Source organism: Cibotium barometz, chromosome 58 (assembly GCF_041138505.1).
Source record: "Cibotium barometz isolate CiBa-2024 chromosome 58, ASM4113850v1, whole genome shotgun sequence".
NCBI lineage: Eukaryota > Viridiplantae > Streptophyta > Polypodiopsida > Cyatheales > Cibotiaceae > Cibotium > Cibotium barometz.
In genome coordinates, this window is record NC_141103.1 from 7,692,031 (window position 1) to 7,705,102 (window position 13,072).

Sequence of the window (13,072 nt, forward strand, 5' to 3'; positions counted from 1 at the left end):
CTTGGGTCCTCCTTAAAGATTATTTTCTCATAATGCTCTGGTAGTACAAATGTGTCTTTTTGGTCTGTCCATATCTTTGTGGAGTCCACTTGAACTAATCTGGATTTGTCTCTTTGTACGGTTGCATGTGCTCCTATTGTGACTACCTTGAACCACTTAACATCAAAGATAAACATATGAAACTTTCTAAAGCCAACCTTGATGATATCTTGGATATTTCCAAAGTAATAGAGAGAGAGAGAGAGAGAGAGAGAGAGAGAGAGAGAGAACATGCAAATTAGGAAGGAAGCAAGATAAGCTCACCGGGGGGAAGGGGGTTGAAAAAGCCTATAAGAAAAACCAAAAAAAAAAGAATTAGAACATTTAAATTAGGAAGGAAGCAAGATGCTAGGGTAGGAGAGTGTAGGGATGTAGGAGTGTCAGAGAGAGGACATGCATTTATAGGAAGAAGCAAGATTTACTCACCGTGCATGGAAAAGGGGAAGTAAAAAATGAGCAAAACTGAGTCCACATTTTGGCTTTGTTATTTTTCCAGTGTCGGAACAGGTGTCAGAAAAAACATCGGAGAGATCGTCGGTAAAAGTGGTTGTATATGCATCTAAGTATGTGTCCAGAATAGCGCCGACGATGAGCTATGTGAGGGCTATTTGGGTTGACCTCCTGCTACACTAAAGGCAAGCAATTGGAAGAGACTCCATGGGAGGATAACAAAGGGTCTCCACCCCCTGGAATGAAGCAATTGCCCATGTTCTACAGACTACCATATTGGGAAGGTCTTCTAATTAACCATTTGCTTGACCCTATGCATATTTTTAAAAATATAGCCGTAGTGCTTTGGAAGACTATTAATGGGGTCATAGAGAGCAAGGGCCAAAGGGAGGATTTACAAATAAATGGTCGTATGCGACACTTATGGCCCCGAACCAGAAGTGATGGTAAGTTGCTATTACTTAAAGCTCCTTGGGTATTGACAAAAGAAGAAAAAGCTCAAGTTAAGAAGTGCGTTTCAGAGTTTTGTACTCCGACTGGATGTATGCATTGCCTAAAGGGGGAGTTGACAAAGGATAACGAGCTCTCCGGCTTAAAATCACATGATTAGCACAAGTTCTTGCAATTTGTCTTGCCTGTGGCCATAAAAGGTTGCCTCACAGACAACATAAGGGATACAATATAGCTCTGAACAATAGTTTCCCTCCTTAATCTCATTATCTGTGACATTTTGGTCAACCATTTCTTACATCAAAGATTTTCTATCATTAACCCATGTATGGCTAATAGTCGAGTCTCTCTTTCAAGTTTTCTAAATCAATAAGCCTTGTAGCCATTGCATTTTAGTAAACATTTTGTTGACTACATTTCTCAAGCTAGGAACTATGTACTTCATGGGCACCACTATGCCAACCCCATAGGTTAACATAAATGGGATATAACCAGTTGTTTTTCTACCTTGTATGATGTTCACAAAGAAGCTACAAGATTGTGCACATAGTTTTGTTCTACCTGAGTGAATGGTCTTTGTTTAGAATGCTATACATAAGATTGTGTTCTCTACCTTCCATTTAATGACATTATATGCACTATCATAAAGACTTTCATGAGGTGATCTATCACCTCATGAACAGTATAGAATGCTACATAAGATCTTGTTCATGCTCTCCGTTTGAATATTGTCTTGTGAATAGTAGGGTGAAGACTTTATCTACATTATCATAAAGCCTTTAATGAGGTGATTAATCACCTCATTGACAAAGTATGAATAATCATAAGGGCTTTAATGATTAATCACCTCATTGACAAAATATGACCCTTGGTCGTGAACACTCACAATATCCAAAGGGCATCTAAATCAAGAAATGGCTTGCTTGTATAAAAATTTAGTTGTGGTACGAGTATCAGCCTTCCTAGTCACCCTAGCTTCTAACCACTTTGCGAAGTAATCTATGGCTATTATGATGTAATGAGCTTGGGCTCTTTCTACGATAAGACTAAAGAGTCTTATAAAATCTATTCTAAATTTTTTGAAGGGTTCCTAGAATAGTAATTACATCTTTTCCCTCTGATGAGATATAGAAAATTGAATTGACACTCTTCACAACCTTTGATAAATTTAGCCACATTACCAAAAAATGTGGCCAGTCACCATAATCATACTTGGAGAAACTTTCATGTGCAGTCACTTTCCCAAAAGGAAGTGTCTTCCTCCTTCAATTCCAGAGTATGATTTCTCCAAAACTTTACAAACTCATCTTCTCACACACATCTTTGTAAAACATCATCTTTACAGCTTATATAGTTGTCCAACTATCAACAGTTGACATGTTGCCACTTTTTTTGATAAGATGTCGCATCTTATCTTTATATAGTGGTTGATATTGTGAAAAAGCATAAGAAACGTATTGAGAGATTTCATCACTCCACTTAGACACCATGTCGATCTTAAATAAGCACACATAAGGAGATCGTCACATTCGATTTCCATGGGAAGGTTTGCCAATTAGGAATTTAAGACATCTAGAACATGTTGTGCTCCTTTTCTTATCGATGTAGCTATCGAGATCAATGCCGTGAACTATGTATCTCCTCGGAGTTAGCCCAGTGTGGCTGATCATCCTCTCAGACCAGCTATAGATCAAGGGATTGACAAGTTCAAATTCTAAAGGAATGATTACTAGCCCGAGAGAGCTAGTTGGTCTCCAAACCCGTTTGTTTAATTTGTTTCTTACAAGACATTTCGAGATCTTTACCACCCCCCCTTTCCCTAAACTAGGATCATTTAATAAAAATCCAAAAATGAAAAGGCATGAACGTAACGCTCATAACTTCCCTCTAGAATTAGCTTTTGTTGAAGCTCTTTCTATAAACGGCCAATATCTGTCTGGTTATGTAGTATAACTGAATATCAAACATTTCCCCAAATGCAGGTAAAAAATTTTATAGACGAAGATGTATGGTAAGCATGAGAAGCTCATGTTTTAACCCATATTGAAAAAGGGAGCCGTTTGATTTCGAGAATGGGATCTAAATCTTGTTCTTCCGGTTCTAGAGACAAGTGCCCTCAGGAAGGCAGACATAGGTGGTGCATGGCTGTCATCAGTTGGGTCTCTCAGCCACACAGGTCTAACAGGAAAAAGATTGGAGTGACTATGAATCCAAACTCCAAGAGAGAAAGAGCTAATGATCCTTAAGTGTGATGGGACACTTAGTTATAGCTAGAGAAGACATTCTTTAGGACAATGGGTGATATCTAGTCAACATGCTCAATTTCATAGATGAACCCTACTGTAATAAATTTATCAAGCATTTAAATGGCAAAATATTTTGGGTTCATCTGATAAGGTCTTTTCCTATTTGGTCTTGATCCACCTATATAGGTATTGTGTATTGTACCACCTCTAACAGTACTACCTTCATATCTGTGTACTTCTAGGCAAAGTAGTCTTTGAATTCCTTCAATAGCTCGACCAATTCCCTTTCCTCTTCACAGAAGTTAGGTTCTTAACAATGAACTTGGTTTTGTCTCCTCCCCACCACCTCCTTTTGGCTTCTATTGGTCTAACATATTCTTTTTTGTCTTTCCTTGGAGCGTTGGGTTCTCTAAGGTGGACAAATATTTGGTAGGAACTAGCCATAAATTCATTTCATTGTCTTCCTTGGCCTCAATCAATATCGTCTTGGCTTCTTTCTATGGTTGCACCAAAGGCCTTATTTCTCTTATGCCTTTTTGATATAGAAAGTTGCAGTTCAACTTTTTCTAGGGCTTCAGGTCCTTCTTGTGTCTTACCAAAGGTAGTAATCTTTTTCTAGTTAGATGAGAGTGTGAGAGTTTTATTCCATTAGATAAAAACTATTTATAGCAACACTGGAATGTCAGATCTGAACCACTAATGGCCTAAAAAACATAAATGATTAGCATTAATCAAGATATTAATGGCCCAAAAAACTCAAATGATTAGCATTAACCAAGGTATTAAATGAAATAATTTTTACTCATATGATCTAGCACTAATCAAGTTGTTATTGAAGGTAATTGTTTGTTAATTGTGTAGAAGGTACCTTGATTTATAGAGCATAATTGGAGGGGAAAATGAGGGGGGTTTTAATGTGAAGCAATGGCAACTTGAGCATGTCCCCAATGTGATGATTAAACCCCTGATGATATAAAATAATTGTGATTAATGTTAATTAATTACCAACTAGTTATAATTCTCATTGTTGAGTTCCTAGCCTAAGATGTCATAGTAGGCACCACTTTCTAGAAAAAAACTGCCTCCATGGTTGTGTAAAGCACCACTTTCTATAGAGTGTGCAAATCTGTCTAATGAAAGTGCTGAGAGTGGTTGTCGTTTAGCTTCTAAAGAGGTTCCAAGAATCGAACTTGCAAAGGGTTGGTTATAGAATGAGAAATCAAAGATGGAGAAAAGGAATAAAATGAGATTATAGTTAAATTAGTATTAAGCATAAGTACTAATGAGATTAAGTGTGAGCTAATAGAGATAAGAATGAGTTAAATCTATGCTCTCATACCATGTTAGTTTTCATGAATGATGGGAAGGTTAAGACTAATCCCATGAGATTAGGATAAAGTCAAGAATAATGAGCAAGATGGATTTGTATAAACTAGTTGATTTGGATTTGTATAAATTTAGGGGCATTACCCTCTTGGGCTCCATCTCTAGCTTAGGTTACGATTCAACTTGTGGCTCTGAAATTCCTTCAATCCATTCTTTTACAATCGTTCTCATAGGGTTCAATATGCATTTTCAGCTCTGCTCTAATGACAAGAATGTCATCAGGCTGGCTACATCTTGTGGTCTGTATGCTACCTCAGTACTATCCCTAACTAGGTGATCGATCCAATTTTTCAAACTAGGAGTATACACCTCCTCCATTGTTTCAAACATTGAGGTTATCCTCCGAGCAACTTGTTAATGGATTTAAGCTCTTGCTCCTCCCCTTATTCTTGAATTAGCTATAGAATGTTCAATTACCTTTTACGTCTTATTTCCTCTTGGGGATATACTATCTCAAGGATTTTACTTCTTTTTAGCTTTTGTTCATTTTTTCCCTAGGGCTAATCAATCCATTGGATGTTTCAAGTTTATCAATCTCCTTTTCCACATTAGGATATTCTCCCACGCCCTTTGCTAGACTTTCCAAGGCTGTTTGATTAGAGGATTTTTGCATAGGGACAATCTTTGGGCTAGAATCCACATTGACCCCATTTTTATAGTATCCTTATCAGCATGATCCTGGATGAGGACCTTTGACTCACCCTTACCTACCTTCTTTGGTTATCTCCTCCTACACTTTTTGGAGGTGGAGACAGATGACTAGTGAACATCCACCTTATATCTGTATTCATCTGGTGGGCTTGGGCATGAGTTAGTACATTTAATTCACTAGAAGAGAAGACATCATTAGAGCGGCGTTTATTTATGGTATTTTAGCGGCATTTTATGTTACGTCACTACTATAAGCACCATTATTAGCATTGAGCGGCACTAGATAAATGCTGCTATAAGCACTCTTATTAACGCTGAGTGGTGGCATGCATAATTTCCTTCCAGAGACCCGAACTCGCTCTAAAAGCCAAATGGAGTTCCCATGCCAGCGGGACTTCCATAGTTAAATAATCGTCAACCGGAGAATCTTTGGTTCAAAATACGGACCTTTGGGCTAGATAAATGCCACTATAAGCATCGTTATTCACGTCGCTGATGAGCGGCACTAGAGTTAAACGTTACTATATTAGCACTGTTATTAGTGTTGTTAACCGACGTTAGATAAACATGGCTATAAGGAGCGGCTTTGTAAAAATGCTGCTATAAGTGCCAATATAAATGCCACTCAGCAACGCTAGTAACATTGGAAAAAAAAAATGTTGAAATAGAGTGGAAATAAAAACTTAAAATAATTTAAAATAATATTAAAATAGAGTGGAAATAAAAACTTAAAATAAATTAAAATCTAAAAATCTTGACAAACATCCAAATATTTTTGAAATAAAACAACATAATCACCAAATCGGTTACAAACCAATCAATGTGTACATATGTTAAGATGACATATGTTTATTTATTACCATCATCAAATCCATCTTGCAATAAATCCATACATGTGCCAATTGGTCTATCTCTAAATCCATCATTTCAATGGCTTCTATATCAATACTGTTTTTATGTTATTCCAAAAGAGTAATTCCCACCATTTTTACATCTAAAAGAAATATTTTGATTACTCCATGTACATATTCACCTATGAATATGCATGGATATCACTTATATTAATTATTAAATTTGATTTTTATGCATAGAAAGATGCATAAAGGATTTATTTTTATTTCAAAAGTGTTATTCTCATTAAAATTTATTTTTATGCATAGAAAGATGCATAAAGGAATTATTTTTATTTCAAAAGTGTTATTCTCATTAAAATTGATTTTTATGCAGAGAAATATGCATAAAGGAATTATTTTTATTTCAAAAGTGTTATTCTCATTAAAATTGATTTTTATGCATAGAAAGATGCATAAAGGAATTATTTTTATTTCAAAAGTGTTATTCTCATTAAAATTGATTTTTATGCAGAGAAAGATGCATAAAGGAATTATTTTTATTTCAAAAGTGTTATTCTCATTAAAATTGATTTTTATGCATAGAAAGATGCATAAAGGAATTATTTTTATTTCAAAAGTGTTATTCCCATTAAAATTGATTTTTATGCAGAAATAGATGCGTAAAGAATTTTTATATCAAAATTAGAATTCTCTTAAATTCTATGATAAATGAAGTAAATCCCGGATAAAAATTGTTCTATGGAAAAGAATCAACGGCTGTGCCTCTCAATAAGGAAAAAAGTGTTGGTCTCTATGATCCAAATGCAAGTCTTTTCCTTGATCTGACTATGATACTTATGGGATCGGTCAGATCAGTTTAGTTAGTTAAGGCTCTTGACTACGTTAGAGTAAAAATATCATGGAGGAATTGCCCGTGCTTTCCAGGCGAGGGAAGTTTTTCCGGGTTTGGTTTTGGAAGAACCGAGGGATTAGCCTCTTGTCCGGATATTCGTGGGCAAGGCCCCGAGCGAAGGACCCTGCCCTGTGCAAGAAGCGCTACTTTCGCTGCTAACACCCTAGGATTCGTTGCGCGGTGGGAACAGGGATCTTTCACTTTGGGTATGGCCTGGAACTACAACCAACTGGAATACACTTGCCTTTGACACATACATAAGAGTAGCAAAATGCATGGTATGCATGCTTGTAAGAAAATATAAATAGACCAAAAACAAACTAGTCCGAGGCCACACATTAGGCAACTTTCTGTCACAATCAACATACTATTCTCATGTAGAAGAATCTTTGGCGGTTCTGGAATGATCATCGTGCTAGAGTTCTCCAACTTCACACCCATCATGAAAGTTGTACTAGACTTGCTTTCTCCACAACCTTATTCTTGTGGTCTAAATCAGCCTATAAACACAGACAAAGAGGCAATGAACATGGTATGGCATTTCTTCATATACAGAAAACAAATATACATACCTTAGAGAGCCATACATACAGAAAACAAATATACATACCTTAGAGAGCCATACCCACCTTAGGGGTGGCCAGTTCATACCAAGCCCAAAGACCAATGCTAAACACAAGACAAGAACCAACTCTCCAAGGGCTTGAGACATCCTATCAGAGAGAAAGGGCCTACCCAACCTCATCATATCAGCCTCATACACCAATATATTAATAATACCGACCTCAAGGAGCATATCCAGGGTACCATATGGGACCATATGAGTCATAGCCCAATCCTCCCATGAGACATGCGCCTATCTTTCTCCCTCAAAAAATCCCTCCACTCCTTTCTTTGAATGGCTGCACACCAACTCCATCCCCTCCATCAATCTAGCTCTATAATATACATTTGTAATCTTTATATTCTTCTTCCCCTTCCCCTTCCTCTTCATCTTACTCTTTCTCTTTCTCCTTATTCCTCATTACTACATAGATATAGTGTGAGCTAAAGGTATTATTGAATCTCTTATGCTTAACCCTAATGCATTTGTTCTTCCTTCTTCTTTCTCTTCCTCTTCCTCTTCCCCTTCCTCTTCCTCTTCCTATTCATCACTCTGCAAGTGATGGTGTGACCTAATGAAGGTTTTCTTCTATTGTGCTTAACCTAATGATTAATAGGAACCATAATGAGATTAGGGTTAAAGTTTAGAGTACTAGCCTTCCTTTAGCTTCTTCTCCTTATCCTTTTTGCCAACATGCTCAATGTGTATTGGTATTTTGTTTGTCTCTTATTTTTGGTAGGTAGAGTTGATTAAATGTGTTACTAATCACTCTTTTATCATTTTATGTTGTGTAGGTTTTGCACTAATCCTCTTGGATTTGGCTACTCTCACTTTGCTCTATTTCTACTCTAGGATCTAGAGGTGACGTGGGCTCTCTTTCCAGTTGGTTTTCCATACCTCTCCCTGTTGAAATATGCAAGTGAATGGGTGTGTGCGGGAACAAGCCCTTAGCAAGAGACTATAAAAGGGAGTCTGAAATTGAGTGGGTAGCAGTGAAAAGGTGAGAGGTATCTAATGATGAGAGAATCAAGGGTAGCATAAGTGAATATAGGGGTGTAGAAAGATTCTAGGAAAAAGTGCTCTCAGATGTAGGGGAGGAGCTGGCACAAATCAAGGAGAAATCAATGGGATTAGATGTTTGGCATCTTGTGGATGGACAACCTATAAATTGAGGCATTGGCCTAATAAGAAATTGCTAGTTTTTGAGTATCCATGCCTACATTAAGCTATTAGATTAATTGCTCACTAATCTTATTTTAATCATCGTATAATCACTTACTAATTATGTTGATTCTTGCATTTGATCCACCATAGCTCATCATCTTGCTTGTTTCACATGGTATCAGAGCCAAGATTACGATTCATCCAATTTTTGAGACTAATTATCTTGCTAAGTACCCTACTAATCATAATTAGGAATTAAATCATTTTTTGTTTATTTTCGACTAACCTCTACACCCCTAGATGGTGGAGGAGCTCCCTCTCCCTGTAGGCTCAACATTAGCTTAAAAGACTTCAGCCATAGCTAGCCACAATCTCTACGCTCCAACCCATTGCCTCAACTCGTCAAAATGCTACGCCAAGAGCTGTAGAATTTCACGATTTTGTCGGTGCCCTTTTTATGGAGAAGATCTTAGATCTACACTTAAACAAGGTAAATCAAGCTAATTCCTCTTAGCCCCAGGGGTTTTTAAGGGTGCTCTACATGATGCTAGTTATCTCAGATTTGAGAAATTTCTCAAGGAGAAGTGGAATCAAGCTTTGCATAAAATCTGCAAGTGACTTTGGTAAAATAGAGATTAAGCATTCAATGTTTGGTCAAATATTTTGTTTCTTAGCTTGATCCTCTACTAAACTAACTGCTATTGATTCCCTTAAAAGGATTTGAACTCATTTGAAGTCTAAGAGGCAACTGATCTGGCCTCCCCGTACACTCTATTTTTTGCACACAAAACAAGGAAATATTTCACTAATAAATGATTAATTATACTAATCAATGATTAATTAGCACTAATCAGTGCATTTTGGTGTAATTGATGGTTCAAATTTACCATTGTGTATCTGATACAGATCCCTATTACTTTAGATTGCAATTCAGAGATAGTTTGATATCCCAACCATTCAGTACAGATCAGTTACCCTTGGCTTTATGTAATTTTTAGTGAATTCATGCTGATAAACTTGTTGTAATCATCATCATAAAACATAAGATTGGAGTTGCCCTTGAATCTTGAATTGGATCAAGAGGCAAGACCCACTTCACATCATCTCATGAGCACTACACAAGAAATAGCTAAATGTAACTGGGAGCAACAATTCCATACAAAGACCATGTATTTGCTCATGATGAGGAAGAATCTATGGGGGCTAGTTGAGGGAAGAGATGAATATTCAGAGGAGATTGGGGAGAATGAGTGGAAGAGCAAGAATGAGAAAGCATTAGGACTCATTGCACTTAGCTTAAATACTGAGATCATTCAATACATTACAGGGATACAGTGGGCTAAAGATGCATGGGATGAACTCAATAAATTATTTGGTACTCAAACAAAAACTTCAAAGATAAATTTGCTAATGCAATTCTACAAACTTGACATGAAGGAAAGTGAACCTCTAACCACACACTTGATTAAATACAAAAGCATTAAGCAATAACTGGCAGCCATTGGGAAGAAGGTAGAGGATGATGAGGCACTAGCAATGCTTCTGAGAAGAGTGTGGACAAGGGAGAGTATGAGAACATTGTGGCAACCTTAAAGAATGTACCAGAATTGAAGCTGCATGAGATAGAAGGAGCTCTACTAGAGCAAGAGAACAAGGTCAAAGAGAAGAAAGGGTTGGACCCAACAACTAGAGAGGAGAGATCATTCTACACCCGAGGAGGACTCTCACAAGGATGAGGACGAGGAAGAGGCAAGGGAGGAGGAAGGACGTTCACTTGTCACAACTGTGGGAAGCCAAGACATATGGCTAGAGACTACTACAACAAACCCAATGAAGAAGGATTGACATTGGCAAACATCATGGATACTCCTAAGGAAGAGGAGTCAAGACATCTTTTTTGAGAGAGAAACCCCACAACCCAATGTAACTTGCCCCAATAGAGTAAAACCACCTATGAGCCACCCGATGATTTAGGCCATGTGGTAGATGTATGTGTGAGCACTTTAGTCAAGGTCAAGGGCACTTGTAGTACCCTTGGACACATAGAAAGAAAGTATCAAGGACTATGAGTTAGGGACTTAAGGCATTGGTCGCGGGGGCTACCCAAGTAAGACAAAAACTTGGTATAGGGTCCAGGTGTACTAGAGTTATTTGCTTGAGGGGAGGTGTTGAAATATGCAAGTGAATGGGCAGGTGTTGAAATATGCAAGTGAATGGGTGTGTGCAAGAACAAGCCCTTAGCAAGAGACTATAAAAGGAAGCCTGAAATTGAGTGGTGGGTAGCAATGAAAAGGTGAGAGGTATCTACTGATGAAAGAATCAAGGATAGCATGAGTAAATATAGGGGTGTGGAAAGATTCTAGGAAAAGGTGCCCCCAGATGTAGGGGAGGTGGCACAAATCAAGGAGAAATTAGTGGGATTAGATGCTTGGCATCTTGTGGATATACAACCTATAAATTGAGGCATTGGCCTAATGAGAAATTGCTGGTTTTTGAGTATCCATGCCTACATTAAGCTATTAGATTAATTGCTCACTAATCTCATCTTAATCATCATCTAATAACTTGCTAATTATGTTTATTCTTGCATTTGATCCACCATAGCACATCATCTTTCTTGCATTTTAACACTCCCTGGGATGTGGTTTAATTGACTATGTGTTTCCTAGGATAAAATTCCAGAGCCTTGAAGTAAGGCTTCTTTGTGAATGGGTAGAAACGGTAGGGTCTTGCCCTAGGACAAGTGGTCTATCCATGCACTGAGCCTCTAGTCCTCTTGTCTCTAGGCTAGGAGTAACTCGTCCTATGATGGGAGGATCTTCACTCTCACTGGTGCTATCAACAAAGACTAGCACCGTTTGGCTCCAAGCTGTGTTGACTGATGGTATAGGCATACCCTTTCATGAGGACATGGGAAAGTACGCTTTAGAAGGAATGCGCGTGACAGAGATAACATGGGTGTACGCTTCCCGGAAGACAGGGACGTGGCTAAAAGAAGGAACGGACATGCGCTTGAAAAAAGGTAGGAATGGGCGTATGCTGCAAAAGGTATAAGTGTGGCAAAGTAGATGGTATGGGTGTGGTTAAGCTGATGGTACAGGCATGACAGAGTTGCCACAGGCGTACACTTGCTGTGGCAGGGAAGAAGGAGTGAGCGTGGAAAAGTTGCCACAAGCATAGATTTAGGGAAGGAACGGCCGTACGCTTGAGATGGTACAGGCATACGATTTAAATGGTACGGCCATATGCTTAAGGGAAGGAACGATCGTATGCTTCCAATTCACAGAGATTTTTACTAGTGTAGGTGCTGACAAGAACCTACTAAGATTCCTTGTTGAGAGTGAAGCTATACCCCTTTTTTAATGCTCTTTATGCTCAATTAATGCATATTATTCCTTTTTAAATTCCCTTTTTTAAATTTAATGCTAGAGATATCAAAAGATTTTCTCTAGAGAAAGCTACGGGCATGGAAAAGTTTCCACGGTTGTGGCATTGAGAAGGGTACGACCATACGCCACTCAAAAACCCTTCCAGAGTGAAAATTTTGCCTACTCTCCTCCTCAGATTTCTATGGATTTAGGTGCTTCCCAAACGTTTTTTTGAGTTTTCGTTTTTGTAGAAGGCTAGAGCTAGTCCCTAGCTACCTAATGATGCCTAAGGAAACCTAATTAATTAAGATTAAGCTAAGATGAAGAGTGGACTAAGGACCAAAGAAAATAATTAAAAAACTAAATTTTGACACCTCAGAGTGGGGATCTCCCCTCATGAAGGAGATGCCTACCCCCAATTTTTAATCAATAAAATGAGATATTTCATCTCTCCTTTCAAAACTAGATCCAAAAAGTAAGTTGAATTGACCCAAAAACAATAAAAAATTGACCAAACTGATCTGGAAAATTCTAAAATCAGTTTGCTTGGTTAGAGGCTCACTTGGGATTGAGAATGAATGTGATGGATATGAATGAATGAATGAATGTGATGGATATGAATGAATGAATAAATGCGATGGATATGAATGAATGAGATGTGATGTCATGTGAATCGCGATGTGAGTGAATGAGATGTGATGTAAATTGGGATAGATGTGAATGGATGATATGTGATGTGAATGAATATGATGTGATGGGATGTGGATATGAGTAGATGCGAGTGGATGAGATCTGATGTGGATATGAGTAGATGCGAGTAGATGTGGATATGAGTAGATGCGAGTGGATGAGATCTGATGTGGATAAATGAGAAAAGATGTGATGAGATGAAAAATGATGTGATTAGAATAGGAATACATATGAAATAAATGAGGATTGATGTGGAACAATGTGGAAAGACGAGAGTT